General features: G+C 38.3%; 1 pseudogene; it reads right to left on the bottom strand.

Annotated features, from left to right (window-relative positions):
* Nucleotides 1-258: 258 nt before the first annotated feature.
* Nucleotides 259-2124, bottom strand: LOC123862980 (transducin-like enhancer protein 6; annotated as a pseudogene).
* Nucleotides 2125-13699: the final 11575 nt, after the last annotated feature.

Below are 13699 nucleotides of genomic sequence, written 5' to 3'. Positions count from 1 at the left end.
TTTGGGAAACAAAAGTGGGTTCTCACTTGACTCTAAGCTCCTCTGGAGCAAGTTCTGTCTGTGCCTTGTTTTTGTTTTGTTTTGTTTTTCACTTTTTCTAATCACTTTATTACATGTGACAAATATCACTGGCCCAGTTGTGTAATGGGAAAGAAACCCAGCCCACCCACCACATCATCCCACCACTATGCCTCTACCTCCTCCACCTTAAAAAAGACAAAAAATGGATCCCAAGTCAGGACCACAGTGCCAAGCCCCTCAGTAGGTGATCTGATACACCAAGGCATGGACACTGGACCCTGTGATGATCAGGCGGTTGCTGGGGGACACATCACAGCATAGGATGGAGGAGGTTTGGGTACCCAGAATACCATGGTCCTGCAGGTATGCTATAGATGTTGACCAAGTCATCCATCCCAATGCTCTGGTCAAGAGGGGAGAACTTGAGACCCAAGATAGTTCCATCCTTACACCCCACCATGTGCTTCTGCTCCCCTCAGGTGGGCTGCAGCCACTGCTGGCCATTGGCTGTGCCTACCAGCACCCATTCCTCCTGGGGACTAGGGGATAGGTTCATTATCTGAAACTCAAATTTGTATTCCTGGGGCTCCCCAGTGGTCCTTGGGTCCCAGCACCACAGGCAGGTACCCAAATCCCCCGCTCCCCACCCTGTCTTTAACAGCAATGTTTTTGGCTCCATTCAGGTGGCCCAGCAGGTCCCTGACAATGCCCCGGTCCTGCAGGTCCCAGATCCTGACTGTGCCATCAGTGAAGCCAATGAAGGCCAAGTTGTCTTCGGGATGGGAGGCCAGGGCCTGGCACATAAGACCTGCACAGGGTAGCTCATCTCTTACATGAAGGGAGGGCACTGTCAAGTCCCACACACCCATGCCAAACAGGTTGTGGCCACCCATCAGCAAAATCATGCTGTTTGAGGACAGCAGGCATGTGTGCAAATAGGCCCACTAGGTCTGTACACACAGGTGGTTCTCAGGATACCTGTTTTATACTACCTGGCCAACCAGGCTCCACACTTTGACACCACCCTGGTCACAGGTGAACACGTGTCACATGAAGCTGCTCACAGCCATGGCAGCAACAGCTCCCTGTGTTTTAGCATCCACACCTTCTGCATTCTATGTGGGATGGCCAACTCCTTGGTTTGCCAGGGCAAGTCATCTGGTCTTTTCCACATGTCCCCAAAGTCCTCAGGGCCCCAGCATATGGGCTGCAAAAATGGATAGGCTCCTAGGCCACACAGGAGAGCATCCTCTCTGCTTTGGTACCTGGCTCTGTGCCCCCTTCTTAGGAACCCTCGAGCTCTAGGGGAGGGGGCACAAGTGGGCTGAGAATCAAAGTGTCTTTGGTACAGGGCTCCAGTCCCAATAATGTGGTCCTGGGTCCTGGCTCTCTGGGCTTGGTGCCTGTTCTGTCGTCTTGTGCTGTAGCTGGTCCACCTTCTTGTGGGTCCCAGCAAAGATCTGCCAGAGTTGCTCAGTCAGAATATCCTTCCAAAACTGGGGCTCAGAGTCCCAAGAAGGCTACATGTCCAGCTGGTGGACTGGGGCAGCGTCTGCTCCAGAGGGCTGCTTATGCCAGTCTGACAACCTTGTGGCCATGACATCTTTGAAGTGTGACCCCTGAAGACTGGAGTGCTGAAGGGTCTTGGCCACTGGGTGCAGAAAAGCCTCAGGGCTGGCTGGCCGGCCCCCAGGAATCCTGGTGAGCAGTCTCACCAGAGGAGATCCGGCTCACCTGGTACTCCAGGGCTGGAAGCCCAGAGGTTGGCTCTAGGTGTCCATGGTCCACAGAAAGTTTTTTGACTGCTTATGATGTTCCTGGAGACTCTGCTAGATCTTCTGGAATATGTAGTACATGCTCTCCATCTGCACCATCAGGTGAGGGAGGAACCTGGGGAACTGCTATCAGAGCTGATCCAGGAACACCCCAATAGTTCAGTTCAGGATGAGCCAAAGTTCCTGAGACCTCCTCATCCTTTGAGGGTGCTCCTGCAGGCTGAGATAGCCCCAAGAGGTCATCTTCAGTAGTCACAAGAACTTTCTCCAAGGACTCTCCTTTAGGATGGAGGCCCAGAACAGCAAGGTGGAAATTGTGGAGGGTCATCCAAGTTCAGGCTGAGAATGAGCACCCCTCCACTGTCTGTGTGCCTTTTATCTCTGTGCAGCCAGAGCAAGCCTTCCAAAAGGGAAGTCTTCACAGGTTTCCTCTGCTCTTAGAATAAGTGCCAAATCTTTAATGCTGTCTTTGAGGTATGGCACAGTATGAACTAGGGGTCAAAAAACTTCTGTGTAAAGGGCCAGAGAGTAAACATTTTCAGCTTTGCTAGCCAATCTCTGTGGCAACCTCTCCATTCCATCACTGCAGCAAGAAAACAGCTATAGATTCTTAGTAAATGAACAGGCAAAATGGTGGTCCAATAAAACTATATAAACACAGGCAGTGGGAGGATCTGGCCTGCATTCCACAGTTTGTGGATTCTTGGTATAGACTATGCATCTCGAAATTAATGCCTACTAATCACCTGAGGATCTTGTTAAATACAGATTTTAATACAGTAGCTTGGGGTAGAGACTTAGATTTTATATTGTAACAAGTTTGCAGGTGATGCTGGTGATGCAGATATAGAGAATAGTGACTCAACCATTTTAGCCTCAGCTCATACCCAGCCTCCTTTCACTTTCTGTGATGGTATACAGTGGACCTGCCAGCTCCTCCTTCCTGTCATGTTTCCTCTGCTCCGGGGCCTTTGTGCACACTGTCTTTGGGCTGACTTGTTCTTCTCTTTTTCCTTAATCTATTCACTTAAATTCCATTTCAGGTGCCCCCTTCCTTAGAAAAGATGCTCCACAGTAGATCAAGCATACCCCTCATATGCTCTCACTGGACCAGATACCTCTCCACCAGAGTGATTATGACATTTGTCATTTTATATTTGTGTCATTGTTGATTAAGGGCTATCTCCTCCACTGGAATGTACACTGCTTGAGAAGAGACACTACGACAGTTTGGTTATTTTATACCATGTCCCTAGCACAGTTTTCTGTATCCATAATATTGGGAAAAAATCAATGAAACAATTAATCAATCCCTATTGTCTAGAATGATCCATAGTAGACAGGTGTTCAGTTAAGATTGCTGGATAGCTTTTAGAAAGTTTTGGAATTCACAAGATTTTTAAATTTTGGAAGGTTTTTTTAGACCCTTTTACTGTTCCCCTTCCCTTCCTTCTGTTCTCTACTCATCTCTCTCAAAACCAATCATGTCCAGCAGAACTTTCTACAATGATGGGACTGTTCTGTGTTGTCCAATATGGTAGCCAGCTGAGCTACTGAACATCTGAAATGTGCTGGTACAACTGGGGAACTGAATTGTAGTTGTATTTAATTTTAATTTAAATTTGACTGTGAATGAACACATGTGGCTTGTTACTACTGTATTGGACAGCACAGCTCTAGATTTTTCTGGAGTGATTATATCTATTATAAAACCAATGGCCATCACTATGATGATAGTTACTAAGTCATTTAGAATTGAATCACCAGGAGTGAAAGAAATACCTTGTTTTGGAATCCATTGTATTGTCCTGGGTCTGGCATCAACTGTAGTATGCTCTCAGCTTGAAATAGATCTGAGTGACACATCTCTAGGACTTCCCAGTGCCCAAATATATTCTTTTGTGAAAATCTGAGAATGCTCTTCCTCCTCTTACTTATTTGACACAATCACATCTATTCTTCTTTTAGGAGGGAAATAACTTGAATGTGGGTTTTTATCATACTTTTTGAGATATCATTCACATACCACAAAATTCACACCTTTCAAAGTATATAATTCATTTAGTACCCTCATGACATTGTACAATCAACACCACTAATTCCAGAACCTTATAATCACCCCAAAAGAAATCCCATACCTATTAGCAGTCTCCTCCCTCCCTCCCTCCCTCCCTCCCTCCCTCCCTCCCTTCCTCCCTTCCTCCCTTCCTTCCTTCCTTCCCCTGAAGCCCTGTCATCCACTATTGAACTTAGTATTTCCTCAGACTTTTTCATTCTGGACACTTCATATAGATGGGATCATATAATATGTGGCCTTTTTTGGTTAGCTACTTTCACTTAGCATGAGGTTTTTAAGTTCATGGAGGCTATAGCTTGTATCAGTACCTACTTATTTTTATAGTTTTCAATGGCACACCACATTTTCATTATCTATTAATTATTAGGCACTGGGGTCACTTCATTGTTTGGACTATTATGAATAATGTTGCTATGAACTTCCATGTTTGGGTTTCATGTGGACATATTTTCATTTCTCTTATAGTTATACCAAGGAGTAGAATTTCTGGGTCAAATGATAGCTCATTGGAACTGCCAAACTGATTTCTAAAGTGGCTGCACTGCTTTCCAACTCTAACAGCAAATAGGATGGTTCCAATTTCTTCACATTCTCACTAACATTTGCTATTATTGTCTGTCATTTTTTTAAAGATTTTATTTATTTTTGAGAGAGAGAGAGAGAACGAGTAGGGGGAGGGGCAGAGGGAGAAGCAGACTCCCTGCTGAGCAGGGAGCCTGATGCAGGACTCGGTCCCAGGACCCTAAGATCATGACCTGAGCCAAAGGCAGACACTTAACCGACTGAGCCACCCAGGTGCCCCATGTCTTTTTTATCATAGCGATCTTAATGCATGTGAAGTGGTATCCAATTGAGATTTTGATTTGGAATACACTAATGATTAATGGGTCGAACATTTTTCATGTGCTATTGACTACTTTGGAGAAATGTCCATTCAAATATTTTCCCCAATTTTTAATTAGGTTTTTGTCTTTTAATTTTTGAGTTGTGAGAGCTCTTTATGTATTCTGGATATAGTCCCTTAACAGATATGTAATTTGCAAATATTTTCTCCCTTTGTGCGGGATGTCTTTATACTCTCTTCATAGTATCCTTTTAAGAATAAATATTTAATATTTAATGAAGTCTGACTTATCTATTTTTTCCTTTTGTTGCTTATGCTCTGGGTGTCACATTTGCCAAACCGTTACCTAATCAGGGGTCACAAGTATTAATTTATACTTGTTTCCTTTTAAGAGTTTTTTCATTTTAGCTCTTACCTTTAGGTCTTTGATCCACTTTGAGCTGATTTTTTTCTTTTTTTATTATGCTGATTTTTATTAATGGCATGAGGTAGGGATCCAACTTCATTCTTTTACATGTGGACATCCAGTTGTCCTAGCACTGTTTGTTGAAAAGACTATTCTTTTGCCCCATGAATCGTATGGTATCCCTCTGTTTCTTTTTCTTTTACTTGTCTAATTGCCCTGACTAGAACCTCCAGTGCAATGCTGAAAAAAAATTGATGAGAGTGGAATTCCTTGTCATTTTCCTGATCTTGGAGGGACATTTCAGTTTTTCACACTTAAGTATGATGTTAACTATGGGGTTTTGGTGGATTATCTTTATCATGTTGAGTAAGTTCCCTTCTATTCATGGTTTGTTGAGAGTATTTTGCATCACGAAAGGATTTTGGACTTTGTAAAATGCTTTTTCTGCATCTATTAGTATAATCAAATGAGTTTTTTCCTTTCATTCTATTAATGTTGTATATTACATGGATTGATTTTTGTATGTTAAGCATGCCTTGTATAGCTGTGGGATAAATCCCACTTGACCCTAGAATAGAATCCACTTTATATGTTGTTGGATTTGGTTTGCTGGTATTGTGTAAAGGATTTTCATTTCTATATTAATAAAGTGTACATTTTTTTCTTTTTCATTCATTTCAAAGTATTTTCTAATTTCCTTTGTGATTTCTTCTTTGACTCACTGGTTATTTAGGTTATTTAGGAAGGTGGTGTATCCTCCCATTGCTTATTTTCTATTTCATTCCATTGCTGTCAAGGAACAACATATTTTGCATGATTTCAACTCTTTTAAATGTATTGAGACTTGTTTTATGGCCTAATATATGGTCTACTTTGGAGAATGTTCCCAGTGTACTTGAGAATACATATTGTGCAGTAACTGAGTGAAGAGCTGTAGATGTACGTTAGGTATAGTTTGTTTAGTGTTGGTAAAGTCTTCTGTTTCCTTGTTCATCCTATACCCATGTATTTTGGTTGTTATATAAAATAGAGCATTGATGTTTCCAACTATTAAAGTTGAATTGGTTGATTTCAATTATATCAGTTTTTGCTTCATGCATTCAGGACTGTATTGTTTGGTTTATAGGTGTTTATAATTATTATATAATCTTGGTGAAATTAACCTTATTATAAAATATCCCTCAGTGTGTTCAGTAACAAGCTTTATCATAAATTATGTTTTGTCTGTTATTAGTAGAGCCACTCCAGGTTGTGGGGTTACTTTTTTATGGTGTATTTTTTTCTTTTACTTTCAACCTACTTGTGTCTGAATAAAAACTGTATCTTTTTAGACAGCATTTAGTTGAATTATTTTTTCCAGTTTTATTGAGAAATAACTGTCATACATCACTATGTAAGTTTAACATATACAGCATTATAGTTTGATTACCATATATTATAAAATGATTACCACCAAAGGTTTATTTAACATCCATCATCATATAGATATGATTTTTTAAAAAGAAAAAAAAAGGAAGCAGCCCAAATGTCCACTGATAGATGAACGGATAAAAAAAGATGTGGTATATATACAATGGAAATATTACAATGGAATATTATTCAACCATCAAAAAGAATGAAACCTTGCCATTTACAATGATGTGGGTAGAGCTAGAAAGTATAATGCTAAGCAAAATAAGTCAGTCAGAGAACTACAAATACCATATGATTTAACTCATATGTGGAATTCAAGAAACAAAACAAACAAGCAAAGGAAAAAAGACAGAGACATAAACCAAGAATCAGACTCTTAACTATAGAGAACAAACTGATGTTACCAGAGGGGAGGTGGGGGGAGATGGGTGATATAGGTGATAGGATTAAGGATTACAGTTGTGATGAGCACTGGGTAATGTATGGGGTAGATGAATCACTATATTGTACAACTGAAACTAATATAACACTGTATATTAACTATACTGGAATTAAAATTTAAAAAAAAAGTTCTTCTTGGATGAGAACTCAGGAATTACTCTCTTAACTTTCCTATGTATCCTACAGCACTGTTAGCTACAGTCATCATGTTGTACATTACTTATTTATCTTATAACAGCAAATTTGTATCTTTTGACCACCTTCATCCAATTCCTTCACCCCACCACTCCCTGACTGATAACCACAAATCTGACTTCTGCTATAAATTTGATGGTTTTTTTAATTAGATTCCACATATAGATTAGATTATATAGTAGTTGTCTCTATCTCTCTGACTTATTTTACTTAGCATAATACCATCAAGTTCCAGCCATGTTGTTGCAAATAGGATTTCCACATCTTTTATGGCTGAATAATATTTCATTGTACATATATAGCACAACTTCTTTATCTATTAATCCACTAATGGATAGTCAGTTGTTTCAATGTCTTGGTATTATAAATAATGGTGTTGTGAACACGAGAGAGTAGCTATCTTTTCAAGTTAGTTTTTGTTTCTGTTGAATATGTACCCAGAATTAAAATTGCTGGATTATATGGCAGTTCTATTTTTAATTTTTTGAGGAATCTCCATACTGTTTTCCATAGTGGCTGCACCAATTTACAATCCCACCAACAGTGCACAAGGGTTCCCCCTTTTCTCCACATCCATGCCAGTATCTTTTATCTTTTTTATTCTAACAGGTGTGAGGTGATCTATCACTGTGGTTTTAATTTTTACTTCCCTAATGACTAGTGATGTTGAGCATCTTTTCATATACAAGTTAGTCATTCATTACCTCTTTGGAAAAAAAGCATTTTTAAAATTTTATTTAAATTCAAATAGCCAATATATAGTACATCATTATTTCCAGATGTAGTGTTCAATAATTTATCAGTTGCATGTAACACCCAGTGCTCATCACATCATGTGCCCTCCTTAATGCCCATCAGTCAATCACCCCATCCCCCCACCCACCTCCCCTCCAGCAACCCTCAGTTTGTTTCCTATAGTTAAGAGTCTCTCCTGGTTTGTCTCCCTTCCACTCCCTTCCCCTATGCTCCTCTGCGGTGTTTCTTATATTCCACATATGAGTGAAACCACGTGGTAATTGTGTTTCTCTGATTGACTTATTTCACTCAGCATAATACCCTCCAGTTCCATCCACACTGATGTAAATGGTAAGTATTCATCCTTTCCGATGGCTGAGTAATATTCCATTGTATATATATATATATATATACAGACACACCACATCTTCTTTAGCCATTCATCTGTCAATGGACATCTCAGCTCTTTCCACAGTTTGGCTATTGTGGACATTGCTGCTATGAACATTAGGGTGCATATGCCCCTTCAGACCACTACATTTGTATCTTTGGCGTAAATACCCTGTAGTGCAATTGCTGGATCATAAGCTAGCTCTATTTTTAACTTCTTGAGGACCCTCCATACTGTTTTTCAGAGTGGCTGTACCAGCTTACCTTCCCACCAACAGTGTAAGAGGCTTCCCCTTTCTCCACATCCTCGCCAACATTTGTTGTTTCCTGTTTTGTTAATTTTAGCCATTCTGACTGGTGTGAGATGGTATCTCATCGTGATTTTGATTTGTATTTCCCTGATGCCAAGTGATGTGGCACATTTTTTCATGTGTCTGTTGGCCATTTGTATGTCTTCTTTGGAGAAATGTCTGTTCGACCTTGGACACAGCAACTTCTTGCTAGATATGTCTCCAAAGGTAAGGGAAACAAAAGCAAAAATGAACTATTGGGACTTCATCAAGAAAAAGCTTCTGCACAGCAAAGTTAACAGTCAACAAAACTAAAAGACAACCTATGGAATGGGAGAAGATATTTGTAAATTCCATATCAGATAAAGGGCTAGTATCCAAGATCTATAAAGAATTCATCAAACTCAACACCCAAAAACAAATAATCCAGTAAAGAAATGGGCAGAAGACATGAACAGACATTTCTCCAAAGACATACAAATGGAAAAATGCATTTTTAATTGGATTATTTGGAGGTTTTTTATTTGCTTTTGAGTTATAGGAGTTCTTTATATATTCTGGATATTAACCCCTTATCCAATATATAGTTTGAAAATATTTTTCCCATTCCATAGGTTGTCTTTACATTTTGTTGATGGCTTTCTTTGCTGCATAGAAAGCTTTTTCGTTTGATGTAGTCCCACATATTTTATTTTGTTGCTTATGCTTTGGGTGTGATTTCCAAAAATATTATCACCAAGACCCATTCCAAAGAGCTTTTATTCTATGTTTTCCAAGGGTTTGCCAATTTTATCTTTTCAATAACCAGTTTTTAGTTCAGTTCATCTTTTCTATTGTTTTTCTGTTCCCTATTTCATTTACTTCCACTCTAATCTTTATTATTTCCTTCCTTCTGCTAACTTTGGGCTCAGTTTGTTTTTCTTTGTCTAATTTCTTAAGGTATAGAATTAGGTTGTTTATTTGGATCTTTCTTGATTGTCTTTCCTTCTTTCTTGATTCTTAATGTAAGTGCTTATTGCTCTGAAATTTCCTCTTACAACTGCTGTTCCTACATCACATAAATTCTGGTATGTTGTGCTTCTATTTTTGTTTGTTTCAAGAAATTTTATTTCCCTTTCAATTTCCTCTTTGATCCATTGATCATTCAAGAGAGTGTTGTTTAATGTCCATGTATTCGTGAATTCTCCAGTTTTCCTCTTGCTATTGATTTCTACTTTTATGCCATTGTGGTCAGAGAAGATACTTAGTATAATTTCAATCTTCTTGAATTTGCTAAGATTTGCTTTGTGGCTAAACATATGGTCTATATCCTAGAAAATGTTCCATGTGTATTTGAGAAGAATACATATTCTACTATTGTTTGATAGAAGGTTCTGTATATGTCTGTTAGGTCCATTTTGTCTATAGTGTTGTTCAAACCCACTATTTCCTTATTTTGACTATCTGATTTATTCATTGGTAACACTAGGGTATTTAAATTCCTAACTACTATTTTATTTCTCTTTACTTCTCCTTTTAGCTCTGCTAGTTTTTGTTTTATATATTAGGTACATCAATGTTGAACACATATTTACAATTGCCTGTGAGGTGAGTGCAGGGTAGAAGTTCCCACAGAGCAACTCACAATGCTAGGGGTGCTGGTTGTTCCCTGGACTCTTTTCCCACTGGAGAAAAGGGAATTCCTCCTGCACTGTGCTGCACTGACCTAAAGGAAGGACCATGTGGTCAGCATGTACCTGTTCCTCTTCTTCTAATGCAGTCCATCCTGGTTTCTATGGTGCAGGGAAATGTTTCAACTTCTCCCCCATGTTCTAGAAGTCTCTCAGTGGTGTCTTGTTTGTAAATAGTTGTCAGTTGTTTTTCTTATGAGGGGGAGTGAAGTCAGGAATGCCCTATGGAGCCATCTCGGTGATGGCACTCTTGGATCATTTTTTTAAAAACTCATTCAGCCAATCTCTGCCTTTTGATTAGAGTATGTGATCCATTTATAAATAAAGTTATTACTGATAAAGTAGAATTTGCACATGCCACTTTGCTATTTATTTTCTATATATATCTCATGGTCTCTTATTCCTCTGTTCCTTCACTTTTGCTTTCTTTTATGTTAAACAGATATTTTCTAGTGTATTATTTTAATTATTTTGCCATTTCTTTTATTATTCTTTATTAATGGTTGCCTTACAGATTAAAATTTTAGTTGATAACATTATAGTTCAGATTAATACCAACTTAATTTCAATAGTATACAAAAACTTTATTCCTGTATATCTTCCCCTCTTATGCTATTATTGTCATACAAATCACATCTTTATAAATTGTATGTCAATCAACACAAATTAATAACTATTGTTTATGTAGGTGTCTTTAAATCAAATAACAGAAGAAGGGAGTTACAAACCAAGCATACATTTATCCTGCCTTTATATTTACTTACAAATAAAAGAGGACCTACTGGTCCCCTTTATTCCTTCCTATAGATTTAGGTTACTCTGTAGTATCATTTCATTTTATTTATTTATTAAACTTTTTAAAATTTCTACTTTTCCAAGTTCTTTTTTAAGATTTTATTTATTTATTTTAGAGAGAGAATGAAAGAGCATGCAAGTGGGGTGAGGAAAAGAGGGGGACGGAGAAAGAGGGGCAAAGAATCTCAAGCAGACTTCACACCAAGCATGGAACCCAATGTGGAGCTCGACCTCACAACCCTGATATCATGACCTAAGCTGAAACCAAGAGTCAGAAGATTAACTGGCTGAGCCACACAGGCGCCCCAGTATCAATTAATTCTAGCCTGAAGCACTTTATTATTTCTTACGGAAAGTCTGCAAATAACAAATTGTCTCAGTTTCTGCTTACTGACAATGTCTTCACTTCTTCATTTTTGAAAAGTAGTTTCATTGAATATAGAATTCTCAACTTACAGTCTTTTTCTTTCAACATGTTGAATATGCCTTATGGGCTCCATGCTTTTGATCAGAAATCAGCTTTTATTCTTATGGATGACCCTGTGTACTTGATAATTTTCTTCAAGTTTTCTTCTGTTGCTTTCAAGATTATCTTTGTTTTTGGCCATTTGGCTATAAAGTGTCTAGGTATTATCTCTTAGAGATTACCTTATTTGGAATCATTGAGTTTATCTGATGTGTAGATTGTTTTGCATCAAACTCCAGCCATTATTTCTTCAAATACACTTTCACTTTCTCTCCTCTCTTTCTAGAACTCCCATTAAGAGTGTGTTGATGTGCTTTATAGTCTCCCACAATTCTCTTAGGCTCTCTTTATTTTTTTTTATTCTTTTATATGTTTTTCAGACTGAATCATCTCAATTAATCCATCTTTAAGTTCATTGCTTCTTTCTTCTTCCTGATCAAATCTGCTGTTAAATCCCTCTGGTAAATTTTTCATTTCAGTTATTATACTGTTCAACTACAAGTTTCTATTTGGTTTTTTGTTTTAAATAATTTATATTCCTTTATTGATATTCTCTATTGGGTGAAACATATGTCAGCTTGGGCTGCCATAACAAAATACCATAGACTGGGTGACTTCAAAAACAGAAATTATTTTCTCACAGTTTTGGATTCTGGAACTCTGAAATCAGGGTGCCAGTATGGTCAGGTTCTGGTGGGGTATCCTCTTCGGTGTCTTGCAGATGGCTGCCCTCTCACTGTGTCCTCATGAGGTAGAGACAAAGGGAGAGCAAACTCTCTGCTTTAAGAGCACTAATACTATCATAAGGACCTCACCCTTATAAAATTATCTAATTCTAATTACCACCTAAAGCCCCTATTTTCAGATGCAACCACATGGGGGGTTAGGGCTTCAACATAAGGGGACTGCATACAGATGATCTGAAGCTGATTGCCATTCTGAATACAAATCCCTAGCTCATTTTCAGCCCACCTCTCTTTGTCCTATGCTGCTGAATCTTCAAAATCCTAATCTGTCTCTGACCTGTCTCTATCTTTGACTTTAACTTTTAAAAATCTGATTTTAGAACATTCCAAATGAAAATTAAATGAAGACATAAAAAATAAAAAAATAAAACATTGTTACTGAATTCAACCCAAGCCAATGAAGCTGTTGATGAAACATTTCCACAGGTCTCCCTGCTCTTCTCTGTTATCTTTTCCTTTTGTCCTACTGAGCTAGCCTTCTTCCTGCTCCTATTTCTCCAATTCCTTCTACATCTTTTAAATTAAACAAGGATCTTGATTTCCAACAGAAAATGCCCTATAAAGTTCTCAGTATAAAGCGTTAAGTGATGGATGACACAGTAAAAAGGAACACTGAGACTTAGTTTCCACAGATTACTTTTCTATCCAGACTTAGTCCATAATTTGTATTGGAAAAATTTCTTCTCCCCTCTGTACCTCAGTCTCCTCATCTACCACATGAAAATATTGATCTCCACAGTTGTACTTTTAGTGTTGCATAAGTCTGTTACTATTAAGTCATAACCCCTAGCACTACATATATTTTAAGAGTATATGCATTTAAAGGAAAATAAAGAAAGATGGCAATGTTATATCTTAAGGCAGGACTTACCAGTGGTGAGATTTCCCATACTACATATTTATTGTACAAACACTTACTGAGGGTCCATGTTAAAGACCCTCCCTGTGTGTTGGTAATACATAGTGAACTTACACAGTGGTTACAAGTGACCAATACCCTATGAAAGCACACAGTCACACAAAAAATCAATTTTTGGAGAAGACTTAGTCCAACCAGAGTTGGTAAATGAAATCTTAACTCCTTTGCCAATTTCATTCTATTAGTAATGCCCAACTTAATAGCCATTTTGGTTCTTCAAAATAGACTGCTGAGAGTAGATATGACATATTTCTTAGGCATCTTGGTGATACAATGGCACCACAGATTTCCTACCCCTACTCTTAGACTACATTATGTAATGACTGCCCCTTTGCATTAGTTTTCCATCTCTTCTCATTAGTTTCCCTTCTGGTTCACTATGCTTTATCTCCTTGAATCTTATCTCTCAACTATATGATGGGAATAATGATAGCACTTACTTTAGGGGACTGTGTGAAGACTATGTTAGAAGACATATGTGATAGAAAAAGCACAGTCTGACACACAATAGGAAAC

Source organism: Mirounga angustirostris, unplaced genomic scaffold (genome assembly GCF_029215605.1).
Source record: "Mirounga angustirostris isolate CCGP_5_RB_7025 unplaced genomic scaffold, mMirAng1.0.hap1 SCAF_1, whole genome shotgun sequence".
Lineage (NCBI taxonomy): Eukaryota > Metazoa > Chordata > Mammalia > Carnivora > Phocidae > Mirounga > Mirounga angustirostris.
This window is presented reverse-complemented; position numbering and strand designations above follow the sequence as displayed.